Source organism: Conger conger, chromosome 16 (genome assembly GCF_963514075.1).
Source record: "Conger conger chromosome 16, fConCon1.1, whole genome shotgun sequence".
Classification (NCBI taxonomy): domain Eukaryota; kingdom Metazoa; phylum Chordata; class Actinopteri; order Anguilliformes; family Congridae; genus Conger; species Conger conger.
In genome coordinates this window covers 29,007,691-29,024,931 of record NC_083775.1, presented here as the reverse complement: position 1 = coordinate 29,024,931, position 17,241 = coordinate 29,007,691, and the positions used below count along the sequence as shown (strand labels likewise).

General features: G+C 37.9%; 1 protein-coding gene across 1 annotated transcript in view; it reads right to left on the bottom strand.

Moving 5' to 3' along the window:
* LOC133114711 (trinucleotide repeat-containing gene 18 protein-like) overlaps window positions 1–1,765 on the bottom strand; it is a 76,343-nt gene extending 74,578 nt beyond the window's left edge. The window contains exon 1 of the mRNA XM_061224294.1: window positions 1,605–1,765. The gene's annotated coding sequence lies outside the window, so the exon portion shown is untranslated. The remainder of the gene's footprint in view (window positions 1–1,604) is intronic.
* Between the last annotated feature and the right edge of the window lie 15,476 nt (window positions 1,766–17,241).

The window sequence follows — 17,241 nt, the reverse complement described above, 5'->3', positions numbered from 1 at the left end:
AATTCAAAGAACGTCAATGACGCATTTGCAATAATTGATCAATCCTGTAATTTATTTCCAGATCCCTTCATATAACGATGCTGTAGTCTTCCAGCGCTTGTAAACAATGTATTGGTAAATTTAAATAATTGTTTTCGTAATGGTTTTGACTGTGTGCAAGGTATGCAACGTTGTTCTAATTTGCAGCCCTCACACCGTAGCTACAAACCTTTGCTTTGCCTTTTTGAATGACGAACTAATTTGCTCAAAAACACCGTTTGTTCAAGTAAATAGCCTATATTGATCTTGCTACAAATGTGATACAGTATCTGAAGCATCAGACAGCGTTTTATTTTCGTGTGCAGGAAATAAGTGTGGGTAGTGAACGTTTAGCAGACTAATTTAAGACAAACGAACATTTTCAATTCAAACACGCAACGCTATGCAGATTTTACGCGTCCAGTAGCTACACGTAAAGTAGCCAGGTTTCATTTATGAAAAAACATTATATAACGTAGTATACCGACTAGGCTTCATTTCGTTGCATCAGTAAGCCCAAATGTCTTACCTCCCGAGCGAAAGAAAACGTAAAAACTCAGCATTTAGGCCTAGATATAGCTTGCAGAACTGCAACGGAAATCCCGGATGAAACGATTTAAAATACGACATTGAAAACGATTGTTCCCAGCCGTGTTTTCAACGCACAGAACTACAAACCAATACCGTGGAAGATGGGCTACTGCCCTGAACTCGCAACCGATGCCAATGTTTACCAAAAAGTAACCTAACGTTTATGTTATAGCAACGCCACAGACGGAGGCGCAGACTACTTACTATGGACTTGTGAACGACGGATAGTTTCTTCGTTCGTAATAGCTGTCCAGTATGTTGTTATATTTAAAAATAAGCGTATAAAATCACCAACAGTGCTAGATGTTATTACATTTTTTCAGACAATAATACAAAATCACACTTTCTTTGCTTGCACAAATATCCCACAAACGGCTTTATAATTCCTAGTCAGTACTTGTCGCTATCATGCAACGGTTTGTTTTCTTCATCAGAAATGGTTATGTTGTGCTGTTGCTATCACAGGGTGTTACACGTTAATACTAATTGATGCGTTCATAAGACTGGTGGTGTCATTCATCCCCTTGAACGCAAACTGTAATGGTGACCACGCCATTGATTACAAACATTTAGGACGAGCCGCGAATAAAATGTGAATTAAAGAAAACCCCTAGTTGTATTATGGTAATTATCGCCAATGTTACGCTTTCTGATAATACAATAGCACAAGTCTGAATCCTTCCCAATGAAAAACAATTAATTTGGTCGTATTAAATTGTCATGTTTTATAATCAACCAAACTGATGATCACTACATTTCAAACTTCGTTTATCAAACTTCGCATCAAACTTATCTCAATGAATCGTCCCACCTTCAGTGTTCTTGTGCGTGTATGTCTGTTTTAGCACCCTTTTTGAAATTATGCTCTAATTTAAACAGTACCCGCCTTTTTAATAACTTTAAAAAACTGACTGTCCGTAGGCTAATCCATACGCTTTGTACAAGATATCGGATATAAGCAGCTATAAGTTACTTTGTAAAACACAAATGCTTACTTGCCATGGTGAATCGTGCTACATAAATCCAACGCTTATTTTATATCCAAATGTTTGCTGAAAGACTGCGAATACTCCATTTACACACAAGCCGGAGGATAAACTGTAGGCTAACATCGGGGGGAGAAAAGCCCCTTGTAGGTCCCTCACTGTAGATTTCGGTAAACTCTTAGGCAATGAAACAAGCATTGTTTTACAAGCACCGCCCATTTAAACCCAACAAGACAGAATTCTGCAGAAAGAAACTGCGATTGGTTACACGAAGTGCCAATCACCGCAATGTAAACACTTTGGCTCTTCGCCAGCTCTATAAAACCAATTATGGACCAAGGAGATTGTGCTGTTTCAAGGGTGCCCTCCCTTCAAGACTGAATGATCAAAACAAGCAGTGGGAATTTTTGGGAAGGCGGTTTCAAAGGAACCTTTTCTATTCAAGCTCTGCTGATCAAAATAGACACTGGCAGATCTGGTGATAGACGTAGATCCACTGTGTTAATTTGGATAAAATAATCGGAATGAATGTCAAGATTTAGCTTGTATATGTTTATAGGTTTGTGGTTGTATTTTACTCGTTGCAGGCAAAAGGTTTTAACCTTTTTGATGCGCCACATAGGCCTACTTTATTAGCTAGCTACTTGATGACCACTATTAGTACTTTCCGGAATTATTTAACTACAAGAAGACCAAATACATACTTGCAAATAATGTGCATTAAGGTAAAGTGAGAAATGCGCGTCTTTCTAATTGTGGTTGACTTTCTTTGGAGATATGTCCAGCCTAATTTGTAAACCGTAAAATACTCAGTGATAAGTCATCGGAGTCTTAAGATGGATAAAATATTCTTAGAGTTGAGTTTTGTTTTACAGTAATAACAAGCAAATGTTTAAAGTCATTAGATGAATACTTCTGATTACATTTGAAAGAAAACTCAGTGTAACATCTGCGTGGTTGCTTTTGTAAATCTGTTGTTTTCATTTTGTAGATTCAATTTTATTCAATTATTACAAGAAATTGCTGTCGTATTTAATAAAATGATGTTCTTCATCACTGTAATTCCACCAACCCATAAATATGTAGGCTGGGCTATTTATAACATTATATCGTTATAAACAACAAGTGAAACAACAGAATACATTTGCATTTACATGCGCCATTTCCACCGTTAAACCGCTCAATTTGTTTTATTTTGCCCCTATACCACAATAGGCGTTCACATTAGGCCTGAAAACAGACAAGATAAACTAAAATCGCGCACCTGATAAAAGGAGATTTGATGGCACATGCAGCCTACATGCAGGATAACAGACATTGGCCTATGTAAAGCGAAGGCACAATCGCATAAACAAACATCAAAGGTAAAAACATTGTGGTATGTTATTAATTTAATAGCGGACATATTCGATATTTACGTTGCTGAAACTGACTTGTACCATGCATGCAATCTCTACCATTTTTATGTTTTTATAACACTATGCTATATATATATATATATATATATATATAGGCATACAGTTAATATATATACATTAGGCATACAGCACTACACGTTGTTATGCAAGTGCAGTTTCAAATCCTCCTTTGTTACGTCCTTAGTGGCGGTTTCAAGCCTCCCCTTCTTGGGAGGCAGAAGGAAAGACTAAAATAGTACCGATTGAAGGAAAAAGCAATGACTGAATGTTAAGGCAAAAATGGGTCTCCTCTGTATTTTATCCAGTTGCCATTTTAACCTTCAGCAAAACAAGCGTAGCCTACTTTTTCGAAGACCTTTTGACATTGGACGTTCCATTTTCCCCGCCAAAGGATCAGTAGGAAAAAGGGGAAAGATCTGAGCATGGGGGTGGGTTGTTGTGACGAGGAAATTATAACAACATGGAGGCTCGCGGCTTCTTGAACTGAATGCGGACAAAGTCCAATGTACGGAGCTACAGAAAAAAAACGACTTAATTTAACGCGAACCTTCCAACTTACTCTACTCTAAGTGAACGCTGCAATCGAACATGACTGTATATTTTCGATAACAAAAGTGGTGGTGGTGAGCCGACGCTGTTTTTCTAAATCTGTCCAAATCGAGGAGATTTCCAGACGTCGTCAATTTTTGCGTTAAAACTGTTAATTCTGCTACGTTTCCTCGTCTTGCAAGATATTTTACAGACGCCAGGTGCTTCTCTTTTATTCTGGGTATGTATAAAAACATTTAACTCAATAAACGACGAAATAACCAATGCGAGTACATGTTCTTTGTTTATGACCATGCGTATTTGAAATACATTTCCTTTGTAACTTAATTATAGGCTATTTTCTGATGGAAAATTTAAGAGACATACTGGTTTGTCATTTCTTTGTATTTATAATGGGCCTAACGACATATATTGGAATATTCTGACTATCGTATAATTAGTCGCTTTTCCACCAGATAAAAGAAAATGTCGCATTTAAAACCCGCTAGCCGATATGGCTGCATAAATAAAAACGACATTTATAAGCACGTGTTATGGGTTTCAGTAGCGGGGTATTGAGATTTAGTTCAGTTGATGAAAGTAAAGATTGGTAAAAAATATAAAAAATATATATAAATAAAATAGCTTGTCCTGCCTTCAATTCTTTAATGCATGCGTTCATTTGTCATTTAGCCTGTGACATTTGTCTAAGAGCATATGGTACTAACATAAATGTTAGTACCATAGCTGAATCTTGTTTGTAATTAAAATACTGTTCGAAATAAAAAATAAGAACGCGTTTCCTCTAAAATAAATAGTCGATAGCACAATTGTGCAGTGACTTGCATCCAGGAGGTAGCTAATTGTTCCAGATATCGCAGTTACCTCGCAGTTACCTGTTGCCATTTATTTTCTCGATTATTTGAGTATGGTATTGGCGATTAAAGCATCTGTGATAGCTTATTAAAACGGTCATTTTACAAAGTCACATAAACCGTTTCATACACCTTTGCCAGTGAGTCAAAATTAGCTCGCCATGCCATAACCGGTCACGCCTTTAATGTTTAAAATTAGCCTTTGTATGTTGGGAAAATGTACTTTGAATTCTTTTTTTGGAGCATTACCTTCGAGACCATGGATAACACTACTTGCACTACACTAGGCCTACTTTCACCTTTTCATATACAATTCAGTTATCAGGCTTAGAAACAAAACCCCACAAATAAAGAACCCAACCATTGCTTGATTCATCCAGCTCATTACCTTATGTTTGATCATAGAAAACGTGTTTTAAGGTAGAACAGGTATACAACGACGAAGAATGTAAGAGACCTCGCGCAATCCGAGGATGGAAAGTGGTATCTTGTCAGCGTGGATGACTGGTCAGTCTTACGTGTATACATAAACAATGGCTTCAGGCTTGCTTGGATACGTAGGCTGTTATTGCAAGAACGCCAATCTAAAATACGTTTAATAATAATAGCAATGCCTATTTATCGTAGCCTACTGCTGTCACTCTTTTTATGTAAAACATAGTTGAACATTGTGCTGCATTTTGTGTTACTACATTCTACTCCTTATTTCAGATTGAAGACACTGTGTATCCGTATGCGTATTAAACAAAATCATCATAATTTGAAATAAACTGCAAATGTAGTCTTACAGTGATAGACAACTTTCTAGTTTGACAGTGAGATTTGTATCCATTGCCAGGAGCACGGAATGCGTTGTGCAAGCTTGTTCATGTAGCCTAGCCTACTCCACAACTCAGTTGAAAAATAAATAAATAAAAATGCAAATCAATTTTATATAAAATGTATAGCCTATGTCTGAAATGTCGACATATCAGAGAAGCCAGCTGCTTTCTAGACAAGTGACAAATCAGACTACCAGTTTGATTGGTTACTGATTTTATATTAATTATCTGCAGATTAAATGCAGGATGTAGTTTCGTTATTTTAAACATAGGGAACATAATTGTAGATAGCGCATACATTTGTGTACATGCTGGACAGCCTATTACCACCATCCAAGGGTTAGCTATGCGATAATGCGAATAAACGTTTACTCTGAACATAACCACATTAAAGACAAACCCCCTGAACGCCAGTGAACTTAAAACTTAGAAATTCTACGTATGCAGGCCTATGTCTACAACAGGTCAATTTGACAAGTTTGTTACTTGACCACGGTGGGTTGGAATATGTATAGGCCTACGTATTTAGTATTTGAAATATTTATAAAATGTAATTGTTACGATTAATTACAGACCGACACTGAATGTGAGTATATTCGTGCTCTCATTAGAGACAAATTACACACTCTTATACCTACGCTTTTGCTGGATAACAGTGTTGGTAGTGCGTCCTTCCAACATTTTAAACGGCCCACACCTAGCTTATGTAATAGTATGACTAGCCTACAGTGCCATTTGGATACGCTATTTGACCTTTTCAATGTTAGATAACGTAATTCACGCGTACAACGCCGTTCCTACTGCATCGCTGGCGAATTTTATGACCGGAATGAAATTGTTAATTTACAGTAAAAGCGGATAGCACTGTGTATGCCTATGTTGATCAATCTTACCTCAAAGGGATATAACTTCTCAGAGGATTCCCTCTTACTGCAGTTTTTATTTTGCGGCTCGTCTCATATCATTGAAATGAAACGCCTACGTCCTTGGGACCTTCAGCCTCAATGTATTAATAAAGAGAGTATTACATAAGCATTAGATGGGATACGATAAAGCTGTATACCTACGCTCTTTCAATTATTGATGCAAAGCACGTGAAAAGACCTCAATCCATGAAGACCTCTTTTGATTTAAAATGGAGGGAGTAGGTCTATTTGCTTTGTAAATTCAAAACATTATCGCAGCATGAGTTCAAGTAATGCTACATTGGCCTTAACTTTTAAAGTTGTATTTTCCCTACAGAGCGTGAATTGACGCACACCCATTTACACCATAACAGATTATGAAGCTACGAATAGCAATTAGCAATACCCCGGCTAAAATGGACATCACGTGTATATGTGCGATTCATGCGGAAACTAGCAGTGAGTATTTTTGCACACAGTCTTTTTGAGAGTCTACTGTCTTTAGTGTCAGCAAATTGGCCATACAGCTAAGACAATTGAGAAATTAAGTTTTCTGTCTTGGCCTACTTGGGTAAACATGTTTTTTGTTTGTTTGTTTTTGGGGGTATACAATGTTGCATGGATATGCAGAAATATGCAGAAGCGTATAACGTTTCAACGGGGGAAATGTCAGTCAATAAGTACCAATATAGAACTTGTTCCTATTTAAAAATCAAAATAGAAATATCTGCCAATAGAAATACAAACACTCATGACTAAGACACATCGAAGTTCCCCATGCCAAAAGTTCATTTCCTTCAGTGTTCAGTGAAAGAGCAGCACGTTAAAAACGCTTTTAATTCCAGTACGATTCCCAAAAATTGTGTTTGTAGCCAACAAACGTGTGCTCCAATATAACACCACCAGTCTGCAGCTGACTAAACTAACACAAAAAGAACGCCAGTATGACGTTTATAATACTATTACAGGGAGTGTCCTTGATTTTTGTTGATCGTCTTCTTTAATTTACAGACCAAGTTTGTAAGCTTCCATTATATCTTTATGAAGTACTGTCTCATTGACACCTAGTACATCAATCACGCAATGCCGAAAATTCCTCTTTATATTTATCAATTCACTTGAGCTGATTTCCTCAAAGAAAATAGTCGCACACAGTGATATTGGAAATTCTTTTTTACGTCGCTTCATAGGCATATGGGCCTGCTAACTAATACATAGCATACTACAAATCGCAAGACGTTTTAATTACATTTTCATACACACAACTACAAATAACAAAATACTTATCAACAATAATGTGGATAAGTATTCATATCCAATAAAAGTTCACAGATGTTTGAACGGCTGTACTGAACTGTAATCATTCAGTTGACGCATTTGGTATATGCAGGCAGATTTTAGACTAGGTCTACCATATCCGTCTGAATTTATCCAGTTGAACATGTTATAGCCTAATTATTGCATAATCTTGAATGGCCATTAAATATTAATTGATGTATTTATTTAATAGAGCGAGGGAACCTTTACTTAAAAAGGGCGTGCCTGCTAACAAGAACTGAGCGAGCGCTTCTAGGATAATGTATCCTCTCCAGAAATGTAATCCGTGTGCATGTTTCAAGGCGAGAGAAAAGTTATTGTCTAAGCCTTCCCTTTACTATAAATTCCACTTTACTGACGGTAAGACATCACGCTCATGTTTCACCTACCCACCATTGTTTGTTACTCAAATGTACATAAGATGGTACTACCTGGAAACCTGGCAACTGGAGCTTTCAGGAGCTTACAGAACACGTACACCCACACACACACGCGCACAATTCAGTTCAGCTAGCAATTAACCAGGGGTTAATCTTGGATATGAGCAGCATTTCTGTCATCCATGCCTCAAACAAATATTCCAAACATAGTATAGCTGAAAAGGATTATAGACATTAGACATTATCTTAAGTAGATTTCTACTTATGTACTGTTCACTGACGAACAGAGCTCTCTAAACTGTGCCCTGTCGAAATTCTGTCTTAATGCAGCATTCCACAAATATAGGACTTTACAATAAGGTTACATTAATTGGCATTAACTACTGCTGTTATGAACTTGACTACAGAGTAGCCAATCTGCTAAACTTTGTTTATGCATTTGTATATCATTCATTCATATAAGCAACTACATTAGTTAATGCCTATTGGAATGAAACATTCAGTTACTAATTTAGTAGTTAGTAGTTAAATACATTAACTAAGGAAATAAGTAAATGTCACGCTTAATGCATTTGTACATCAATTAATCCAACATCTACATTAGTTAGTGCCAATTCATGGAGGCCTACCTTATTATAAAATGTTACCGGTTTGTCTAAGGGAGCAGTCATGGTCTGGCAGCAACTTGAGAAATGTCCTCTTTGGCCTTTTGGGAGCTGTAAATTTGCAGAAATTTCCTCAGCTGGATCTGTGATATTGGAATGTTCTTCATGCGCCAAGCATCCATAAAACTACATTTCTTGGTATTCTTTGCATTATAAAATACCTATAATGAGCTTTGCCATTAAATGAAGAATTGCTGCGGAATGTGATTTGAGTAAATGTTGCTCTGAATGGAAGCGTGACTTTTTCCAATATCCGTAATTCATCTTATGAAAGCAAATTTTGCAGGCAGTCTTAAGACCGGACTGTTCCTTTATGGGTCCTAAAATTAATCTGATTTTATACTTGGCAAGGCTCAACAAATGTATGTCACGGAGAGCAGATACAACAACACAAAAAGCTTATGTTCCATGTCAGAGTAGAAAGACCATTTCACTGGCCAAATCAGTAAGTGTGTCTTGGACCTCCTGGATGTGGTTGACAGCCTTCCTTCAAACTGTCTTTAAATGGTAGGATGATAAATGCCCATTGTCACTGCAGACCCTGACTCATCATGTTTATTGGATACGCTAATCCAGGGCTACGTAGATAGCTGTAATGTGTATCCTTCAGGACAGCCAATGAAGCGGGAGAGTTTAATGAAGTAATTTGAAAAAAGTCCCTGTTCAGTGATGTAACCGCAGTGCCCCTCCTATTATTCAGTCCCACAAACTGCTGTTTACACATCCTGCATCCTAACCACTACCCCACCCATGCAGTGACTTACTGCCACCCACATGACTACTCCTCAAAGTTTTACTTTCATTCATTTGAACAAGCCAGGCAAAAGTAAATGTACAAACTACAAAGTTCTTAAAGGTCTTGGAGTACACTAGGTAAAGTAAGGTTCCTCGATATACTTGGAATCAACTGTGCTTATGGCTTTTGTGCAAAAGTGCTTCAGTGCTAGATAAATGCAATCCATTTACCATTCTGAAATGTACTTTATTGTCTGCATAATGTCATAATTCCAAAAGATTATGTTTTTAATTTTCCACAGGTTCTTTGAGACTCATTTTCTTTCTTTTGAAAAAATTATAGAACTGAATATCATCTGTTATGTTGCGACAACACGGAAATTAAAACTGCTTCACATCCTGGGTGTGTCATTTCTTGTTACATATATACGATTCTATTAAATTGGGAAAAACAAGATGTGAATTTCTCATTAAGCTCTTTCCAAGTGGACATGGAGAAAAACAGTCCAGTTAATGAGAATCTCACTGCTGCCTTTATACTTGTTTCTCTACAGCAATATTTAGCGTCTATGGAACTACAACAAGAATGTGTGACCTGTACAATGGCATCTGTCAGCATCTCATACAAATCAAACCACTGGTAAACCAGATAGCAGTGCTTGGGATAGATACAGGTTCCTTTAATTCAGGGACCACTCTATCTCTTTCTCATAAAAATCTTAGACCAGCAATGTTTCAAAGTGGAACATATACTGTATGAAACCAAAACCTTTGGAGCATTTTAACAACATAACATTTCCAAGGTTTCTTCTTGCATCATTTTTCTGAATCCATGTGGTATTTTTTAAAAGTACAGAAAGGTTTTTATTTTTTTATTTGTATAGATCCTGTCTACATCCTTTCCAAGGCTACAGCTTTCACAGTAGTCCCTGAATAGTTTCCAGCTGAATAAAAAACATGACATTCTTTTTCCCTTTTTGTCCTGACACATTAAATGAATGAGGACTTTTTCTACAAGTGTGCACATCTTGGAGAAACTAGCTGTACATTTTCTCAAATAATGCCCAAATGAGGGCAAGGTATGTATGTCTCCCTATTCATTTAATAAAAAAAGATGTTTACCTGCATTTGTTTAACAATACCATTCTAGGAGAAAAAAAAAAAAACAGAAACACTAATTAAAAATAATAATTCATCATCACATATGGGCCGTATGCATTAACACTATTCTTTCAAATTCAAGCTTCCGCGTGACAAATGAGACAGAAACCCCCTACGCACTCACACCAAACAAACCACGTATAAATTGACAGATGGATTATTTCGTTGTTCAAAATTTAGAATCCTTTCATTCACATATTAGCTTCTTGAGCGTCAGGTTTAAACCGAAATGCAGAAAATAGGCTAGTTCCTTCTTCTGAGGAGATGATGAAAGCCTACTTTTACAAATAAAAAAAGGCCAATTTCTGTCAGTGTCAGAAGCAAAAGAGTCTCTCCGTTATTACCAAAAATACACAAGAATCAAAAACCGTCAATTATAAAACAAGATTGTTTTTAAACGTGTTGGATTACATTGAATTACCACTCGTTTCGATTTAGCCTTGGCGATGACTGAAGTGCAACTAATTAGACTGGAAACGTGGACAGAATGCAAGAAAGCACATAGCACGGTACAAATGAAGGCTGCACAGTGTATGCATTCTTTTTACATTATCTTTATTTTCTCATAATTCCATTGATGTTTGACGTGCGACCATTTGTGGACAAGCGCTTTTTTTGGCTTTTTGTTTTCATAAATTGGCAGTGGGTTCTTTTCCTGTTGGATCTGACAATTCCTCTGTAATCCCTGCTAAAGCTTATGATGACATCGCCGTGTGGAGCCGGGGAGAGCATAGTCAGACCATAGCAAAACGGTGGGAAAATGCCCAAAGCATCGGCACCAAAATGGAAAAATATGCGTCGTTAAAGGGTCTGTGTCTCTCATATTTTCAAAAATACATTCAAATGAATGCATTTGAACTTACTAGTCGGTCGGATTTAGTTGGGGCACAATCTGTAAAAGTTATAATAACCATGTTCATATTCATGTAAGTGCACTCCGAAGTAGGTTATATGAGGGGAATGATGCACATAAGGCGGTAGCCTAAATGTGACATTTTAAAGGTATTTTTCTTTGTGAAATTCTGATATTTTTTCCTGGTCTGGAAATTGACATAAACTCCAGTGCAGCATGGGGTTGTAGGCTATCATTCTTGTCCCGGCAGGTTTGCCTTACGCAAGCGGCAGAGCACGCCCGACACATGATTTTTTCATTTGTACAGTCCCCGTCGTATTTATTTTTCAACTTCTTTTTTCATTTGTACCATTTGGCGAGAGTGACTTGACCACTTCACTCAGAAAGTACATTTAAATCACACGGGGATGACATGCTTCGTCAGCAGCAATATTTGCATTTTGGGAACTGTAGTTCAATGGGGAAAATATGTTGCACGCCTCAAGGGCAGCGATACAACAAGCCACATAAAGCGCTCACACCGATGCCATGAAACGCAACGGCCAAAATCCACTACGAAATGTGAAGGAACGCACGTCATTCCATATTTAGTTTATTTTTTATTTTCTGTCAACAAATAAATAAAAACTTTAAAGCAAGACAGTGGATGATGTATAATTAAATGTCATCGCAAACAACAATTATTATATTGTCTTTGATCGAAATTATGCTTAATGTTGTACCTTAGTTTTGCGGTGAGTGAAAGGGGAACCTTCAAATTTCAAATCTAAAAAAGTGCTATTAGCAACAAATTTGCATTGAGATCCACCCTACATCAGAATATGGAGTTGCTCAAGCCATTTTTGTTACGGTAGATATGTAAGAGTGTACTATTTCTGAGAATCACAATCAAAAAGTACTGTTTTCACACCAGAGAGTATCATGTACGTAATTGCTATTATTTACCATGCAACTCAATATTTAGTGGAAATAATATCTGAAAATGTGGCAACATCTTCATTAATGCAAGACTATACTCTAGATCAGTCTGTGATAATAGACTATACAATTGCCTCTGGGTTTAAAATTCAACTCCAGTATACATTTTGAGACATGACAGCTGGGTTTATCAGTGAGCTGATCTGTTGCTATGATTATAATGCTATAAAATGTTAATATATTCACATTTAATTTATACATGCATTATTTAGCTCCATAAATTGACCTCACAATTGGTAAATGTCTGAATTGGATTTTCAACTTGTGTACCTAAATGGATGTCTTGCCAGTAATTCAGAATGTTATTCATTCTTTGCTATGTGTAGAATTAGGCTTACCTATCTGTCCAAGATCTAATTTGACTAAATGTATTGCTTATTTTCTATTTTTATCAATGATCATGCTGATTCATTTGATAAATTTCAGTCATAGCTGTAAAGATTTATCCTTTATGATATAGTTTAGTAATTTATCATCATAATCCTCAACATCATATTAAATTAATTGACAACGAGATAGTTTCCCAAGAGAAATGTAATTAACATATCACAATACAATGTGCATAAATGAGCAATGTAATATGTAATAGCAGAATTAGCATACAAGGGATCTAGTTTTAAAGCATTCCTTGACCTTTAAAGATCCTCACTGGTCCTCATAAAAAATATTGTCTTTATATTGCAAGCAAGATCAATGTTAGCTCATCCAAACAGGTGGGCTGGTAGCAAACCTCAGGCAAGACCACATTACAAGGATACAGAAACACAATATAGAAGTGTTTTTTTGCACAGTGGCTTTGGGGCTATGAGTGTGTGCATTTAAGGCCAAAATAAACATCATGTCACAGTCAGCAGTTCTGACAGAAGGGTTTCACTCCCTGTGTTACTCAAAAGGCCATTCCAAAATAAGCCGGTACTCCTTCTTTTGGACTTTCCTCAAAGGAGCCCAACAGCCCAATGAAATCCTCCCCATTCTCCTCCTGGTGGTTCTCTACATCTTCCCTTATCTCCAGAGCCCATTACTAAGCTAAAACACATTTCCGTAACAAATATTATCGTGAACAGCACATGCCCATTTGATGTGAGTTTAAGATAAGGTGCCGCAGCACAGAACGAACCACAAAAGATCCATGTGTTGCCAGTTAGTTCAACAACCCTTTAGGATGTGTGTATCTTTAGAGTAAAGAGAAAAATTAAACTGAGGCAAATGACAGCCGCCAGATAAACAATGGTTCATATTCCTTCCCCACCCAAATTTCAATACGAGTGGTTTGTTTCAAATAGGGAACAGATGCTCAAAAATACCGGGCTATTTTCAGATTACCAAAATCCACAGCTCTGTTGGAGATTTGTAGCTGAGAGATTTAGCGGAGCAATTGGAGATGGTATGCCAACGGCGTGAGATATTGGCACAACTGACATCTACATGGTCAAACTCATATTTCAAACCTGTTGAAATGAACCTGGACTATTATTCAGAGTAATTGTCCCTACATCACAACTTTATTTTAGCTCTCTAACGTATTATGCAATAAAGGCACACCTGGTATTTGGTATGGGTTTATAACCTTGGCATTCAACTATTAATCCAGTCAAAATTAAGGGATTTCATTTTCACCACATAATTGTTCACATGTCTTCCTCTTGGATTCAGATATCCTTTTGGTTCCACAATCTATTTAGCAATTTATCATAAACATTGGACATTTTGTTTCAGCACCATAACTATTGGGCAAGGCTATTTGAATATATTTTCTTCCAAAGAGAATTACTTCATCAGAAAAGTGTCCCATGAATGATTAAACAGCAGTGGCTTTTTGATCATTCTTCATGCAAAACATGTCTAACAACAAAAGGGCAAATTAAGAAATTGAAATACTTTTGGCACGCAATTTATGGAATCTGATTATTAGCAAACTAAAATGTCAGTTTTTAAAGAGATACTAAGCAGACTGGTCTGATGAAATTACAGTTTCATAACTATTTAAATAGAACAGGAGGCAATCATGTAGAAATGGTAAGAAGATGCATGCATGACTCCTTACTGATTGAGTACATCCGCAGTACTTTTTCAGTCTACATTATCTTTAGCATATGAATTGCAGACTATTTTTTATGTAAAATCTACTGTGTTAAAGGTTCATATTTAGCACTGTTCATATTTGACTGCTACGGAAAGGGACATTGTCCCCAGGTGACGGTGCAAAATAATCAGTTCTCTTAGCTAGGGACCAGGATCCTTTGGCTCAGAAAACCAATCATATCTTATCTTGCAATGCCAATTCCAAAGGTCATCGTCTTAAATCTGACACCAGGGTAGGTGCTCTGGATAGGGCTGTCCAATTTAGCCTGATATGAGCAATACAGTATCCTACCCTACGGTTTTCATACAGCTGGTAGCTGGTTGACCAGTTCAGACCAGCTCCCAGTACAACATGGATTAGCTGGTTTACCAGTTCAGACCAGCTCCCAGCTCGAGATTGTTGAGCCATTTTACAAGTCATTTTCAAGCTTGTGTTAAGAAAAGGGGTGATACTTAAGGGGTTAACAAGCCAAAGGCCCAGGGAAGGTGTGGTCAAACTTTGCTTAGAAACACCCAGGAAGCAAAAAGGCCCATGATAAATTTGAAATGTCAATGTTTTGTTTGTCTGCTTTCATGTCAAATAGCGACACATAATGGCACATAATTGATTCCAGCTTGATAACTGCTGGGTGGAGGAGGGGGGGAGGGATGCAGAACATTGGCTCAGGCTTATGTCTGTGTGGGCCCAACCAAACTGCTGCTTGATCTGACTTCACACTATCGAGAGGCAGGCATGCAGCTGTCTGTGCTCAGACCATACAGCGGAGGTTGTGATGAGGGTTGGAGCATGATCATGACTGGGCATTCCAAACAGGGGAGGAATTAAAAAATATATTTAGACTGTCTGATAATTTACATGAGGCACAACTGAAATTGGGGCGGCACGATGGTGCAATGGGAAGCAATGTCACCACACAGCAAGAAGGTCCAGTGTCCAAATTTGGTTTGCATGCTCTCCCCGTGTATGCATGGGTCTCCTCCCACAGTCCAAAGACATGTGGGTTAGGCTAATTGGAGACCATAAATTGCCTGTTATGAGTGTGAGTGAATGGTGTGTCTGCCTGGTGATCGACTGGTGATCACTCCAGGGTGTATTCCTGCCTCTTGCCTAATTCATGGTGGGACAGGCTCCAGTGATAGGCCGAACAGAACTGAAGGGCTGTGATGTCATAGATAGATAGACGTCAGAAGCCTCCTGAGACATCATCTACTGGCTTGTACACAGGTGGGTTTATAAGAATTGTGCTATAAGTACACGGCATCATCCCACACCAGATGAAGATGGACGTCTCCGTTTGCACCTCTTTACAAGCATCGTACACAGCAAAGTGTAATTGTAAAATCATTGTAAAATCGCTCTGAGAAGAGCATATCTTACACTGGCAGAATACATCATCCATTTTAGACTCACATTGGAGTTTAATGCTGAACATACTCTGCACACTATCTGCAGCGATGGGGTTTCTGAGCCCTCCTTTTGAGCCTTAGTATTGTTGCTTTTCAAATTGTGCTCGCATGAAAAGTTATCATCCCAATGTGAAGGTAACTGATGAACTACAGAGAGGTCTTAGCCGCTGTATAATCTAATTTTTAAACTGTCTGGCTTGATGCAAATAGTCATACCTGAAGATTATGTTCCTCAATAGAAAAAGGATGCACCACCCAGTGGCTTTGGCAGATTTACAATAAAAGTATTTATGTTAAAATCAGGATGTTTCATTACGTGGCCCTCACACACCCACAGATTTTCATTGTTTAAGCACAGTTAAGAGAATCTCAGCAGTGGAGTAAAAGTCATTCATCGACGCAAATCGAAAAGCGCATAATGCGACTATTCAGAACCGAAACTCAACAACAAGAGGCTCTCAGTCTAGCTAAACGATTTCACGTTGTTTAATGTTGCAACGTGTCAGCAAAATAAAGGTGAGCACGTCGAAACACAATACTATCACCTGGGTGTCTGGAGCGTAGCGAGTCGAGATTAGCCACGGAATGCGGAATGAGGAACATGCAATTTAACATGCAGGGGCTGCGTGTTTGATCAAATTAGATCAAATTATACACCGCTGTGACCGCTCTCCAAAACAGGGCATAAGCGAAGATACTGGGAAGTGAGTATCTGTGTGGCAAAGGCATTATCTACACTGGCATTCAGGCGTAATACCTTCCAATGGGGAAGCTGTTCAGTTGCTAAAACCCATGACATGCAAGTTAAGAGGTTCACATCCTCGATTCGCCAACGTGTCATCTGATGTTTGTGCTCCACTTCCGTGGAAACAGGGAATCCCGTCGAAGAGCGGTGATATGCCTTTCTGCTACAAACAGGATATTACGCCTGCCTGGATGCGTAAATGTAGGCCTACGGCTTCTATACCACGTTTAGGTACATCTCAGCCTAGGCTGGGACTAGTCTCTTTAGGATTCCTCTTTGATGTGTAACTTGGCAAAAAACAGGGCAACCATACACAGATGTGTTTACGGTAACAATATAGAATCAGGCATGCCTTGGTGTTTTACATGCCCGTGAAATGAAAAAAAGCAACAAAGGAAGCAGTTTTCTTCTGTTTTCTTGCATTACTTGTTACATTATTAGAGGCTTGGGAGAAAAGTATAAATATTCTGACAGTGTGATTTTAATTATCCCTCAGCCTTCTCGTCATTAATAACAATTCAGTAATAATCCTTAGCCAGGCAGCACATAACTAATCACATTAGCCACAGGTGAAGATGCCAATTTAATGAACTATTGTATATAATGGGTGTTTGGCTGTCGGGTTCTACGTAAACAGGACTGGCCAATGTTACTTCTTGCCAGCATGGAATCTTACTTGTTCAGCAATTACATTACACCAATTACAATTCCTTCAAATTGAAATGTAATTCTTGCATCACTTTTCAAGCTTGCTTTAATGATTACAGCCGTAAATG